Source organism: Sus scrofa, chromosome 12 (assembly GCF_000003025.6).
Source record: "Sus scrofa isolate TJ Tabasco breed Duroc chromosome 12, Sscrofa11.1, whole genome shotgun sequence".
NCBI lineage: Eukaryota > Metazoa > Chordata > Mammalia > Artiodactyla > Suidae > Sus > Sus scrofa.
Window position 1 is genome coordinate 54,434,656 of NC_010454.4, and position 12,268 is coordinate 54,446,923.

A 12,268-nucleotide genomic window follows, 5' to 3' on the forward strand; every position below is an offset into this window, starting at 1 on the left:
AAGTAAGAAGACAGAGTTGCCGGTGGCCTAGCAGTTCAGGACTCAGCCTTGCGACTTGCTGTGGTGTGGGTTTGACCCCCAGCCTGGGAACTTCGGCATGCGGAGGGCTCAGCCAAAAAAAAAAAAAAAAAAAAAAAGTAAAGAAAAAAAAAAACGCAGCGATATATCGAATAGTGTATTTTATATATCCTAATAGATCCAAAATACTATCATTTCAACATGTAGCCAACACAAGAATTATTCACGAGACAGCGCACACTCTTTTCATGGTACCACATTTTCGAAATCCCCTGTCATTTTGCACGCATCGCACCTCTCAATTCAGACCAGCCTCGTTCGTGTCAAGTGCTCAGGGGCCACAGGTAGCCCTGGCCGCTCTGCTGGACGACACCGATCTAGAACGACGGCCGACAGCAAAGTGGCACATTGCTCAAGTTCACGAAGAGGATATTTTAAAGAAAGAGAAAAAAGGATACTCAACTCACAAAAAATGTTGTGTACGTCTGCTCAAATGCTCGAGTCCTCAATTATCCAGTACACGCAGGTGGTTTTGTTTGTGTTTTTCAAGGCTGAACCTGCAGTACATCGAGGTTCCCAGGCTAGGGGTCCAATGAGAGCTGCAGCCCCAGGTCTACGCCACAGGCACGGCCACGCCAGATCCGAGCCGCATCTGCGACCAACACATCTGCGGCTCACAGCAACGCCGGAGCCTTAACCCACGGAGCAGGGCCAGGGGTCCCACCCGCAACCTCATGGTGACGAGTCAGGTTTGCTTCCACTGAGCCGTGAAGGGAACTCCAAAATCAAACATTTTAAAGCGGTCCTTACTGTCCAGCGTGAAAGGACTCCAACTCCACCCTAATGTTAAATAAAAACAAACATTTGAAGAGAGCAATGTCTAACGCAGATGCTTTTCTGCAACATGTGCTGCCAGCAAGAAAACACTGCTTTACAGATTCTTTCCTTACCAACTTTTTTTTTCTTAAGTTTTCAAGGAAAAAGAGAGAGGTTCCAATTGATTTTTCTAAGTTTTATTACGGTAAAGCAAGACGCGGAGAAAACATGTCAAATACCAAACAGAGGTAATTAATTCCAGTATAACCTCCTCGCAGAAGGCCAGCGCCTGCAAACAGATGTGCTGGCTACATGTGTCAGGTCAATCTCGGCACATTACTGCAAGTAACCTCCCATTCCTCAGAAGAGTCTGGCACGCAGCTTGCAATTGACGGCAAACAGCTTGGACACATGGAAAAGCGGAATCCACCCTCTCCAGATTCCCACTCTGCATTTATTTCCAAGCCTTTGCATCAAAATGGGGAGGGAGGGCGCGGGCCCGCACATCCTCCTTGGCAAGTATGAGCCACTAAAACACAAGACGAGGAAGCAATTTTAAACCCAGTTAACCACAAATGTGTTTGGGGAACTTTCACCTTGTTTCTCATAAACTAAAAAGTGTACCTTGTGTTCCTTTTGATTTCTAATGACCAGTGCATTTTAAACTATTGACATTTCATTTCCAACACGTGTCCCTTTCAGAGCGAGCAGCTGGACTATTTATTTGGCTAGCTGGTGATAGAATTAAATACAGAGTCTTTGAAAAGAGTTACAAGGTTTCCCTCTAACCTTCGGTGTACTTTCCAAATTAGGCTACTTTGATTTTTATTAGCTAAAGGTTTACATACTGCGATAGGAACCCTGTTGCCTTCAGGATAAATTGTTTATAGCTCAGGTGTGGTGTAAAAAACGGTGGAATACTCTTAGCGATGGGGAATGAACATTGAACTGGTTCACCGTGAATCAACCATTTTCCTTTGGGAGTCAAACAATAGTCGGGCCACACAGACATAGATGCAGTCAGGGAAGCCACTTGCTCAAACAGCTCCAGTGCTTTACAAAACTACAGGCGCCCTTCTCCAGCTCCTGATGCTTTATAACCTCAGAGGCGTCATCCTCGCGGAGGGCTCAGGGCTGTGCTCCTGAGACTTATCCCTTGACAACTGCATTTGGTCGCTGGCAGACATGGTGTGAGCTCGGACCCCAGACCAGCCTGGGTCGGAATCATGACGCCTTTGCTTTTTGGCTACACAGTCTTAACCAAATTGTTTAACCTGAGTTTTTGTTTCCAGCTCTGCCAAGTGGAAATGCTTTTGCAGAAATTATTCCTGCCTGATCCTTCGCCTCTGAGCTCTCGCACTGAGCAGATGCTCAATTTGCGATTCTAGATGGAGTCAAGGAACCTCCTTCACAAAGCCCTGCCCACAAGCTAACTCATGACACCCTTGTTCCCCGAACACACTCCATTGGCTCTCCTGGCAAGGACAAGACAAGTCAATGGAATCGCTTCTCCCGAGGGTCCTGCAGAGTGCCTGGGGCGGGGTGGGGGGGTGCAGATATTCAAAGGAGGGGAAAATCCTTAACAGGGACTTCAGTGGCTGCAGGGACATCTCAGGGGCCCAAAGTTGACAATGGGGGACAGTTTTACGGAGAAGATGACATTTGAACTGTGACTGTGTCCTTTAGCTCAAAAAGGCAGGAAGCGCATCACGGGCAGAGGGAACAATGTGAGCAGAGCAATGTGAGTGTGAAAAGGACTGGAGTCCGCCTGTCTTCCCACAGATGGAGCCGCTCAGGGGCCAAGGGTGGCTCTAAGGTGCCAGCCTCTTAAGGGTGCTGTTTTATCCCCACTGTGATAAGGAAGCACTAGGAATTTTTTAGCATGAAAATAACACGTAGGAGTTCCCTGGTGGCCTATTAGTTAAAGGGTCTGGTGTGGTCACTGCTGCGACTTGGGTCACTGCTGCGGCATGGGTTCGAGCCCTGGTCTGGGAACTTCCATGTGCCAAGGGCAAGGCCAAAAAAGAAAAAAAAAGAAAAAAGAAAACACTCAGGTGTATTTGTAAGAAGCTAATTCTGGCAGCAGGGGGATGGCAGCCTGGGGACAGGGCAACTTGCTGGGCCCCGTCACCATTCTCAAAGGGAGGAGACGGGCCTTCAATGAAGGCAGAGGTGGTTCTGGTGGAAGCAAAGATGTAAGAGACCGTTTCAGAGGCAGATGGACTAACTGCAGTGACTGGCTGCAGATGCCTGACCTTGAAGAGTAGCTGGATGGTGACACCAACAAGCGAGGCGGAATGTGAGGAATGGAACAGGTTTGTGGGGGATGAAAATAAACTGCGTTTCAGATAAGCTGCTTCAGAGGGACCTCTCACGGTGAAGATGCTGGGCGAGGCTGGAGATAGAGACGGACGGACGGGTGCTCAGCACCCAGGCAAGGCTGAAGCCACAGGCGCAGATGCAGGGATGGGATCAGCCAATCGTAACAAGAGACGGCCTGGATAAGGGCATGCAGAGTGGCAGAAACCACAGACAGGGCTCTGAAGAGGCCGCGATTTAAGCCACGCCTACCTGTATGTTGCCTTTTATCCTTATTTATGGGTGTTGGGAAAACATACCATCTTCCCAGATAGATCCAAAACATAATGCTTTATACCCACTGCTTACACAGCACCGAGAACAGCAATGCATGTAAGAGACACACGTGGAATTGATGAGAAGAAACTTACATGGAGCAGAGGAAAATTAGGGTTGGGTTAAAGTGGCCCCTAAATACTGACCTAAGGAATTTTAGTGTCATCTGTCAGATAAGAAAACAAAGCTCTGTGGGTACAGAAGTCATGCAACAAAAATAGTAGCTTTACAAGATTTATGAAGGGGTGGTCTGTAGGGTGGAAGGAAAAATAGAGATTCTGCAGCAAAGGGACCCATTAGGCATTAACTGTGGGAATTGAGCCATTGGTCCTGGGGGACACTACAGCCAAAAGGGATATAACCCATCCAGTTAACTGAACGGAACAACAATGCATGGGCCCCAGAATGGTTTTCTTAGAACATCCCCTCGTCTCTGACTTGCCGAAAAAGAAGAGAACCATAAGAAACCCAAGGACAGCATGAAAGGCGAACAAGAACGGGAAGAAGAGGCCAGGACATCTCTTTAGTTGTAAAAGTGGGCAGAGACCTCGTACACAGAGAGAAGAGGAAGAGGGGCTGGCTATCTAAAACGACTATGATTTTGAAACTTATCAATACACACACATGCGCACACACCTGTCAAGGGAAAGATCGTGAACATGCCTAGGATAGAATCTAGAGTCTTTGTGCTACGCTGTATTAACCATCAGCATAACAAGCGTGGTCAGAACGGCCACCTTTAAAAAAAAAAAGCCTAAAACAATAAATGCTGGAGAGGGTGTGGAGAACAGGGAACCCTTCCACACTGTTGGTGGGAATGTAAACTGGTGCAACTGCTACGGAGAACAGTATGGAGGCTCCTTAAAAAATGAAATATAGAACTACCACATGATCCAGCAGTCCCACTCCTGGGCATATATCCAGAAAAACAAAATAATTTGAAAAGATACAGGCACCCCAGTGTTCACTGAAGCACCATTTACAAGAGCCAAGCTATGAAAGCAACCTAAATGTCCATTAAGAGATGAATGGATAAAGAAGATATGGTACATATATACAATGGAATACTACTCAGTCATAAAAAAGAATCAAATGCCAGCAACATGGATGCAACTAGGGATTAGCACAGTAAGTGAACGCAGAAAGATAGACAAATACCATATGATATCACTTATACGTGGACTCTAAAATATGGCACAGATGAACCTATCTACAAAACAGGAAACAGACTCACGGACAGAGAAAAGCCTCGTGGTTGCCAGCGGGGAGAGGGAGTGTGATGGAGTGAGAGTTTGGGGTTAACAGATGCAAACTATTACATTTAGGACGGATGAGTAATGAGGTCCTACTGTACAGCACAGGGACCTATATCCAATCTTGAGATAGACCAGGACGGAAAATAATATAAGAAAAGGAGTATTTACGTGTATGACTGGGTCACAGTGCTGTACAGCCAAAACGGGCACAACACTGTAAATCAACTACACTTCAATAAAATTTTAAAAACTCATTATGGTGGCGATGAACATAATATGGTGGATGATGAAGAATTGTCTGAAAAGTCTGAGAGCTGAAAGATGCCTGGCCTGCAGCTCCGAGGCTGAGCTCTGGGAGTGGGGATACAGGGGATTTGTGCAAGAAAAAAGCAGCATTGTGTGTACGCTGCCTCCGGCCACCTGCTCCTCCCCCAGGTTAGCAGAAGGAAACACATTCTCTGGGCAAGATATTGATGCACATTTTTCAAGCGCTGACTCCTGGTTTGGATAGAGAGCTGAGGTCAGAACTTGTGTGTCCTTTTCCAGCCAAACCGATTTTAGGACAGGCGAGCGAGCACAGAACGCTCTTCCGTGCAATAAATATACGAAAATACTTCACCTCCCTGGGGCATTAGGAAGCATAAATCATGTCTCTAAAGGCCCGTGACAAGCTGAAATGAAAAGCGTTCAAAGTTGAAGAACACAAGGAGGCCGCCAAGACAGCCCTGCATGGAATTTGGGGCAGAGAGTTGTCCTGTTAACTTAATGAGTTTTGTGGTCTTGAAGGTAGTTGTCGATAGTTAAATATCAAGTTGCTTAAATACTCCATGGCTCACTCATCGGTCTAAATGTGCTACAGACGCCAACATTTATCGGCTGGCTCAAAATACCTAGTTTCTTCTTCTTCTTTTTTTTTTTTAAAGTACTTCTTAGAGGAGCCATTAACACAAGGATTCACTCTTCAGGGCCTCAAATGACTTGCAGCTGGGAGAGCCAACTGCAGGCATGGATTCATTCATAAAGTACTAGAGGTTTCAGGGGAGTGACGCAGGGAGACATGGGCCCAAGCAGAGAGTAAGAAAGGCAGGGATTACCTTTTAATTGCTTCCTACGTGTACAAAGAAAACTGTCGCGTGCCTGACAGCATCAGCCTATTCAGGGCACACTTGGGCAGACTGAGTCATATTCAGCACAAATTATAAAAATCACAGCTGAACATCTGCCCTCCATGAGTTTAATGTTAGGCCTTGACAGTTACTCCAGTTACACCAGGAAATGAGCTATTGTGCCACCTAAAGAGATTAATCCCACTAAAGCCACACCTATTTAGACCAGGCCTCGGATCTAGGAGCAGCTCGGTTCTGTCTTCCCAATTCCACATTCTCTGTCTACCTTTTCACTGTCAATCAAAGCTGGAAGAGATCTCAATCGCCACTTTCTGACTTGGGCAAAGTCCAGCCACGGGCCCAACCTAGGAATCTTCCCTCTCTTTTTTTTTAATGTCCTTATTTTCGGGCTGCACCTGAGGCAAATGGAAGTTCCTGGGCTAGGGGTCAAATTGGACCTGTAGCTGCCGGCCTAAACCACAGCCACAGCCATACCGGATCCAAGCCACATCTGCGACCTCTGCCACAGCTTGTGGCAACGTGCGGTCCTAAACCCACTGAGCGAGGCCAGGGATTCAAACCTGCATCCTTCGTGGACACTGGTTGGGTTCTTAACCACTGAGCCACATCGGGAACTCCAGGAATCTTCTCTCACATTCTCCCATCTTGCTCTTCACTTGCAGCCACTGCGATGACCTTTGCTAATTAGCGCCTCCTAAAGTAAAAGCCAAAGCTGGTACCCACGGGTCCTAGCCTTTAGCCTCTGAAGTCAAGTCAACTAAGCCTATTTCTACTTTACAACACACTTTTTCTTCCCTTTTCCTTCAATACCTGGGCCCTTGGCAGATCAAACTGGGATCCAAGGACAGTCCTTCTGGCATCTTCTGGAAGCTTGTCTGAGATGCAGACTCTCAGACCCCACCCCAGACTTCCTGACTCAGAATCTGAATTTTAACAAGGTTCTCGGGCAATTCATGTGCATGTTAAGGTTTGGGAAACACTGCCTCAGCCCAGGAGTTGGTCAGCATATTCTGCACTGGGCCAGATGGTAAATATTTTCGGCTTTGCAGGCCATATGTCTCTGTCGGAACTACTCAACTCCGCTGCTAGAGCGTAAAAGCAACCACAGACCATGTGTCATCAAACAAGGGAGGCTGTATTCAAAAAAAACCTTTCAGAGGCACCGAAATTTGAATTTCACGTCATTTTCACCTGTCACAAAATCGTATTCTGCGCTTGGGTCTTCACAACCATTTGAATATGTACAAACCTATATTCCGCACAGAAATGGGCAGTGGACCGTTTGCGGAGCCCTGCTCTGTGCCCTGGGGCTCCACGCGGACATTACCTGCCAGTGCTGCCGGGCTTGGGCCCCACCTCTAGGTAATGCATTTCAATTCCTTCACGTGGCCACGTGTAGCTGAATCAAATACTATGGAGGATTCCTCCGAGTATCCTACTCTACAGCCCTGGGCAGGGCGTCCCATCTCTTGGGACAGAACACGATGGGGGATGATGTGAAAATACGTGTGTCTATATGTGTGACTAGGTCACTCTGCTGTACGGCAGAAATGGCACAACATTGTACATCAACCATAATTTTAATAAAAAAAATACAGAGTAGGGCAAGACTGCAATATCTTCTGATTCTAACATTGTATTACTTTGAATGTAAACCTAAGGCTTGACCCAACACTCACTTTAACGCAGCAGTATCAAACACAGCCGGATGATCGAGGCTTTTTATAATTCTGCAAGATGCACTTTTCGGGTTGTGCCCGTGGCATACACAAATTCCCGGGCCAGGGATCGAACCAGGGCCACAGCAGCGACAAGGCCGGATCCTTAACCTGCTGGGCCATGATGGAACTCCAAACACAGCACTTCTTTCAGCACAGCAGCACACAACACGGCTGGATGATCAAGGCTCTTAATATTTTGCAAAATGCACCTTTAGCTGTATCTTATTCACACTGGAATAACCAATGGCTACTATCACTACTACACTTTGCTCAGCGTAAATTCTGTAATTTCTATCTGGGAAAGCTCCGTCTTCTTTCTGATGGGCTGAGAGTGCGCTCTGGAGCCGGAATGTACTGCCATAAAAACCCCTTACCATTGTGTTGTGATGATCGCTGTACAACTATAAATGTAATAAAATTCATTTTAAAAAATAAAAAATCCTTACCAAAACGTCCCCACGTGTCCATGAAAAAGTAAAGACACATGGCAAAGGACCATCTGTTATTAAGTTCCACCACACATGGGATTTTTCCAGCCTTGGTCGGGAGGGATAGGGGAAAGCTGGAGGCTAAGTGTGGTGATGCAGAAACTAGCCCTGGAGAAATCTCGCGAGGAAAGGGACAGAGAGAGGGACCTCGGCCAGAAAAGAGGGGACAGCTCCTTTCACAGTCTAAAGGCTTCCAACTTGAGTTGCTCTGTTAGATCCTCTATGGGCAAACATTGGATTAGTTCATTGCAAAGGTATTTTCTTTTGAGGGCCACACCCGCAGCATACAGAGTTTCCCAATTGGAGCCGCAGCTGCCGGCCTACACCACAGCCACAGCAACTTGCAGTCCAAGCTGCATCTGTGACCTACACCACAGCTCACGGCAATGCCAGATCCGTAACCCAGTGAGCAGGGCCGGGGGTCGAACCTTCGTCCTCCTGGATACTAGCCGGGTTCGTTTCTGCCGAGCCACGATGGGAACTCCAAGATATTTTCTAACTCAGAACCACAGTCTGGACACTGGTACCGTTACTGATCTCGCTACAGGGGCTCAGAGGTGGGGGGTCGTCTCTCATGCACTTTCACCTTCAGAGGTCCCTTCGGACCCATCACCAAAGCTTGCAGCGTCCTCCTTCCTCTCTCAAAGGCACCCTTCTCTCCACTCTTACTGCGGCCACCCTGGTTAATGCATCACCCCAAACCTGCTGCACGTGTCTCCCACTGAACACTGGCGTCCGTCATATTTCACATCGCTGCCCCGTTAAATCCGCAACCAGCCTCCTCGCCAAAACTGGTACTGGCTTCGAATCAGTCATGGGCAGTCCCCGATCCTTAGAGCACCCCACATCCTCGGTGCTCTCCAGTCTTGCCAAGGCCATCAGCCACCCTCCCTCCCGTCACAGAGACCGGCCCCCTCCTGGTCTCCAACACCCAGGGCAGGGTTCCTTCCCGCAGTCGCCCCTTCTCATTTGCTTCCCTCGCCTCCGAGCGGGGCTCAACATTCCCTCCGTCGGGTCCAAGAGGAAGCGTGACGACATACTCGGATAATTACCAGTCCCGCCGAGGGAAAGGCCGATGCTACTAGGGGCGAAGAGATTAAAATGAGAGAAGACCATAGGAATGCCATCAAAATGCCATTTGACCTTGATAGGGGCCTTCTGACTTTCCTGACCCCTCTGGCCACTGTTGCACACCATCTTCCAAAAGCTAACGGTGACCCTAGAACCCGGCCCACGGCTCTGTGGTCGGTACCATGACTTTGATCACCATCCACACTCTGACCTCCAGACGTCAAGTTTCAAGGTCATACTTTTCCCTTGAGCTCCAAACTCAAAAGCAGCACACGCTTTCCGATGCCCCCACCTTCCAAGAGGGACTCAAGCACCTTCTTGGAACCCAAGGTCTTCTCATTCTACCCCCACGAAACATCCTCTCCCTGGGTGCCCTGGATCCGAATACATGCTATCGATTTTATGCCGCTGCACAAGCCAGAAGCTAGTGAATCATGAAGTCCTACTGATGTGGGGTGGGGTTTTTTTTTTGGGGCGAGGAGAAGATTTGGCTGCACCCATGACATGTGAAAGTTCCAGGGCCAGGGAACAAACCTGTGCCTCAGGAGCAACCAGAGCCACAGCAGTGACAATGCCAGGTCCCTAACCTGCTGAACCACCAGGGAACTCCAGTCCTACTGATTTTATCTCCTCTCACAATCAGTCCACTTCTCTCCACCTCCTCCCCCCAACCCTCATCCCCGCAGGCTGGCCCAACCGTCATCTCATGATTAAACGACTGCAAACCATCCCGTGACTGCTTTTCCTTCATTTAATCCTGACCCTCTGCAGCCTGTCACCCACGTTACCCTGAAGTCGTCTTTCCTTCGTGCAAATGTAATTGGTCCTCTTGGAACAAGAGAGGGGACAGAAAGTCCTGCTGGGGGGAGGGGAGCACTGGCTCCAAGGAGGAAAGGCAGGTGGCGGTGGCGGTGTATCTGCAGCTCAGATTCCTGAGATCTTAGGAGAGATCCTCTTGGGATTCACCAAAACATTTAAAGACAGGAGAGAGACTGGGACACTGAAGTCCATAGAGCCTCCGTGGGCATTAACGTCCATGTAAATTCATTTATACGCACAAGCTGATGAAACTGGGACATGTGCTGGCTACAGCCGGATACTTCTTTAGAAAATTCCATCCGTGAAAAAGCCATGGGGGCTACGGAGAGTTGCTTAGACGTTTGCTGAGATACTACCAACCCAGGGCAGTTCCTACTGAAGAACAGGCCCCTCTGTAATCCTTGTCATGACCTTCCAAGGCAGGCTCAGGGGGCTGGGAGGGTCACCTGTCCAATCGCGAGGGCAACACTACTCTCCTTATGAGTTACAAGAATTCACGTTTGAATAGGAAAGTCAACTACTGAAAGCAGCTGTAGAGTTTTCGGCCTCTTTCTCTTTGCCAGAACTCGAGGCTGATGCACATGGATCAAGCATACACTGGGCACCTGCTATGTGTACACAAGGATGGATCACCCATGGTCTCTACCCCAAAGGAACCTGAAATCCAGCAACGTGGTACAGTCCACTGCAGTTTCCTGTGTCATATGATACTAGAAGGTACCACTAAGCTCATCTAAAACACCTGCTACCTAAACCAGAAATCCCTTCTATGGCTCAGCAGAACAGCAATTGGAGGTCAAAGTCTTTCTAGACTTTCCTTCCTCCTAGCCCCCTCCCCTTTTTTGGCCACACCCGCAGCATACGGAAGTTTCCCAGCCAAGGATCAAACCTGCGCCTCAGCGGTAACCTGAGCCACACAGAGACAACGCTGGATCCTTAACCCGCTTTGCCACAGCGGGAACTCTGCATTTACCTTATGCTTACGCGCTCCTCCTTGGGTCTGGAGCGCCCTACGGAGAAATGAGGTACCCCACCCATCCCGACCACGCTGCCAAGAAAATCCCATTGGTTCTTTACACTTCTCTACTAAATGACAACTGATTCCGTTTATCCGGTGGGCTGACATGATCGGAGACAAGCAAGAACAATTTGTGTTTCTACAGCTCCCCCAAATGATAGACGGCTTTTCTGACACTTGTTCCAAGTTTTCCACTTTGTGTTCCCAGCCCGGCTCACGTCTTCACTCTCGTTATCATTCACTCCCTCGCAGCAGCTTCCCCAAGGAGACGGCAGCACTCTTACAGCCAGTCGACCCCGCAACATCTTCCCAACACTTGTGCCCCCACCCACGGGCCCTCCTCACCCCGTTCCTCGCTCCCATCACCTTGTAGGCAACTTTGTTACTTTTTCAGCTCCACCTGCTCGAAGCCCTTCCACTCTGCCATGGTTTCTGAGCCCCAGAGGCCCCTGTCTGCCCACGTGAACCTCGCCAAAGCACTCCTGACACTTCACACCTACTCATGCACATTGTGTGTTTCCAGGAGCACGCAGGCAGTGGCGTGATTCCCAGCCTAGACCTGGACAGTCCACCTCTATTCATCATAATAAACCTCAACCCAAAGTTGTGCCGCAGTTTTCCCAGCATCGTCGCGAGGCTGGCCTCACCTGCAACTTGGGGGAGGTACAGTCAACATCTTAAAGCCCAGGATCTCTTTAGACCCAAGTGAGAAATCTCCAGAGGTAATATACCAAATACCATGAGCACATACTTTTGACAAAAGAAAAACAAAGACATTGATTACGTTTGTGTGGAACACACACATACACACACGTGTTCTTTTTTCAGGGCAACTTCCTGACCTCTGCACGCACTTTCCTTAGGACACCGGCTGCGGAGATTTGCATGGATTGGTCCATCGCCGGCTGTGTGAAGAGAGGCAGGCTTTTTGCCTTCACCCCCGAAAAGAATGGAAACAGACTCTTTCTTTCACAAGTTGGCAGAGGTAGATGGCAGAGGGTCCAGCTCATTTGTAGAGGCAAACATGCTGCCGTCCAACACAGACTGATCACCAGCTGGGAAGCAAGTCCTTCTGCTGCAGGTTCACAAAAACACTGGCTCTGTGCTGCTCCGCTGACCATCAGCGACAGATTGATGCGGAGCTCTCTGAGCGGAGAGGCCGGCTGCAGAGGACAACGCGGGGAAGCTAGGCAGGTCGCGAGGGTATGATCCATGCACGCCCTGCCTGGAAAAACACAAGGGCCCACCTTTCTGACCTGAGTTTGGAGACCCCTTAGGGACCGAGTTTGCTTTGTGACTG

At 48.7% G+C, this 12,268-nt stretch overlaps 1 long non-coding RNA gene across 8 annotated transcripts in view; it reads right to left on the reverse strand.

The window, feature by feature from the left end:
* Nucleotides 1-12,268, reverse strand: part of STX8 — a 247,681-nt gene that overhangs the window by 137,668 nt on the left and 97,745 nt on the right. For 3 of the 8 annotated variants that reach the window (XR_002336828.1, XR_002336835.1, XR_002336836.1), the window contains one exon: nucleotides 11,030-12,193. The exons of the other annotated variants lie outside the window; for them this stretch is intronic. This is a non-coding gene — a long non-coding RNA (syntaxin 8). Of the gene's footprint in view, nucleotides 1-11,029; nucleotides 12,194-12,268 lie in introns of those variants that run through there. 8 annotated transcript variants of the gene reach the window in all.